The sequence below is a fragment of the Cetorhinus maximus genome, chromosome 29 (genome assembly GCF_964194155.1).
Source record: "Cetorhinus maximus chromosome 29, sCetMax3.hap1.1, whole genome shotgun sequence".
NCBI lineage: Eukaryota > Metazoa > Chordata > Chondrichthyes > Lamniformes > Cetorhinidae > Cetorhinus > Cetorhinus maximus.
Genome location: NC_135907.1, coordinates 620060 through 622699, shown reverse-complemented (window position 1 = coordinate 622699; position 2640 = coordinate 620060).

Sequence of the window (2640 nt, the reverse complement as noted above, 5' to 3'; positions counted from 1 at the left end):
GTTTGTGTGAGAGTGAGTGTATGTGTTTGCGTGCGAGTGTGAGTGCGTGTGAGTGTGTGTGCGAGTTTGTGTGTGTGTTTTTGTGAGAGTGAGAGAGTGTTTGTGTGAGTATATGTGTGTGCATTTGTGTGAGTGTGTGTTTGTGTGTGAGTGTGTGTGTATGAGTGTGTTTGTGTGTGTGTGTCAACGTATGTGAGTGTGCAGGTTAGTGTGTGTGTGTGTGTGAGTGTCCGTGTTTGTGTGTGAATGTGTGTGTGTGTGTGTGAATGTGAAGTGTGAGAGCGTGAGTATGTGTGAGTGTGAGTGTGTGAGTGAATTTGAGTGTGTGTGTGTGTTTATTTGTGTGTGTGTTGTGTGTGAATGTGTATGTGTGAGTATGTGTGAGTGTGTGTGAATGTGAAGTATGAGAGTGTGAGAGTGTGTGTGAGTGAATTTATGAGTGTGTACAAGTGTGTGTGTATGAATGTATGTGTGTACTTGTGTGAATGTCTTAGTGTGCGTGTGAGAGTGAGTGTGCATGTGTGTGTGCGAGTGTGTGTATGTGTGAGTGTGTGTTTGTGTTTGTGTGAGTGTGTATGTGTGAGTGTGTGTTTGTGTGTGAGTGTTTGTGTGAGTGTTTGTGTATGAGTGTGTGTCAATATGCGTGTGTACGACTGAGTGTGTGTGTGTGAGTGTAGGTGTGAGTGTGTATGTGTGTTTGTGTGTGTGTATGAATGTGTATCAATGAGTGTGTGCGTCAGTGAGTGTGAGTGTGAATGTGTGTGTGAGTGTGAGAGTGATTATGGGAGTGTGTGATTGTGTGTGAGTGTATGTGTCAATGTGTGTGTGTGTCAATGTGTGTGCGTATGTAACTGTGAGTGTGTGTGTGAGTGTGTGAGAGTGAGTATGTGTGTGAGTATGTATGTGAGTGTGTGTAATTGTATGTCACTGTGTGTGTGTGTGTGTGTGTATGAGTGTGTCTGAGTGTGTGTGTGTATGTGTGTGAGTGTTTGTGTGAGTATGTGTGTTGCTGCCGAGATTGTGACTTTCCGACTGTTTTCCCATTTTCTACTTTGGGTCCAAACCAGGAATTCTCTCTCCTTGGCCAGACTTCCTTTCTGAACCTTATGGTGACTTCCAACATCACTACCCTTTCCACCCCACTACCGATTCCCAGGCTCTGCGTTTGCAGAGAAATACCCCACTATCTGCTCCTGTCCGCTTCAAGGAGTGTCTTGAATCACTTGTCCTGCACACTGGTCCCCAAACCTGGATCTGAGCTCATCTATTCTCCAAAATCACTCCAGAATCTAATTGGACTCGAAACGTTAGCTCTGTTTCCCTCTCCACAGACACTGCCAGACCTGCTAAGTACTTTGAGCGTTTTCTGTTTTTATTTCGGTTTTCCAGCATCTGCAGTGTTGTGCCATAATCCGACCTCATCCACATGAACCTAAGCCCACCAGTGCAACTCTAACTGTAATGTTGGACTCTCTGCTTTGTCTCCTCTCTATTCTCCCATTTTATCAGGATATATTTACCCTTATTTTATTGTGTAGCACAGTCCGTATAACTCTTGAGTTCCCCTGTGACTATTCCTGGGTGCGTTTTGGCTGTAACCGAGCCCATTGCTTGTGTTTCCATGTTTTTCTTTTCCCTGTACTTGCACCAGCACCCCCCACCTCACCCCCGCCACCCCCCCCCCCACCCCCCCCAACCCACACCCCCATGCCCCCCCCTATCTGCTGTCGTCAGACCTCATTTCATTTCAGCTTCCCTCAACCTCTCCTTCTGACTCAGAGGGTGAAAGCACAACCCACTGGGTCATGACTGACACTGTAAACTTGAGCAAGATGAAAATCACACAAGGGTGGGCTACGTAATTCTGGGGGCTGGGAGACGCATGGCTGTTACATCATCTGCTTTTCTTTCCAGTAACCAGCCCACCATGTTTTCCCCCTCCCCTTGCCCGCCCACCCCCCCTGCATCCTCACACCGCGAGTCATTTCTCTTCTTTGCTCCACATGTTTGAGTGAGCGGCATCAATGAGCGGTTAGTGTTCTGTAACTCAGAAAACAAACTGAACCCTCAGCCTTTTATTTTTCCGTGGAATGTTTCGGGACGCTGTGGCTGAGAACGGAGAGTGTGAGGGCGTTTGCGGTAGTTACATGAGCTGATAGGAGGCTGCAGGTCTCATTGAGCTGTCAGGCAGGAGGGTAGTAAAAGGACAGAAAGGTTTCCATTCAATGGAATTGGCCAGGTGTGCTGGGCGCTTGTGTCTAATAGTGAGTAGCAGTGGTTGACTTGTGGCTCCGTCATATTGAGATGGAACAGCAGATAGGAGCTGTGGTGAAAAGTGAGATGACAGAGGATGTGGTGGTCTATGATGCACCTTAGCGTTAGGATCTGATGTTTATCACTCGCAGTGTGCTGTCAGGGCCACTGGCTGATGTAGTGTGGAGGAAGCGATCAGATAAAGGGGGAGGTTATTGATGGTGGAGGGGCTGCGCATGGCAGTTTGCAGAGGTCTGGGCCATTGGAATTGTGGGTCTGTTGAAACAAACCATCTTATTGTCATTCATGCGCAAACATTCAGGCGTCATTTTAGTGTTGGCCAATTTCGCATGGGTTACTGGTTATACACCCTGTTCAATGTTGCCT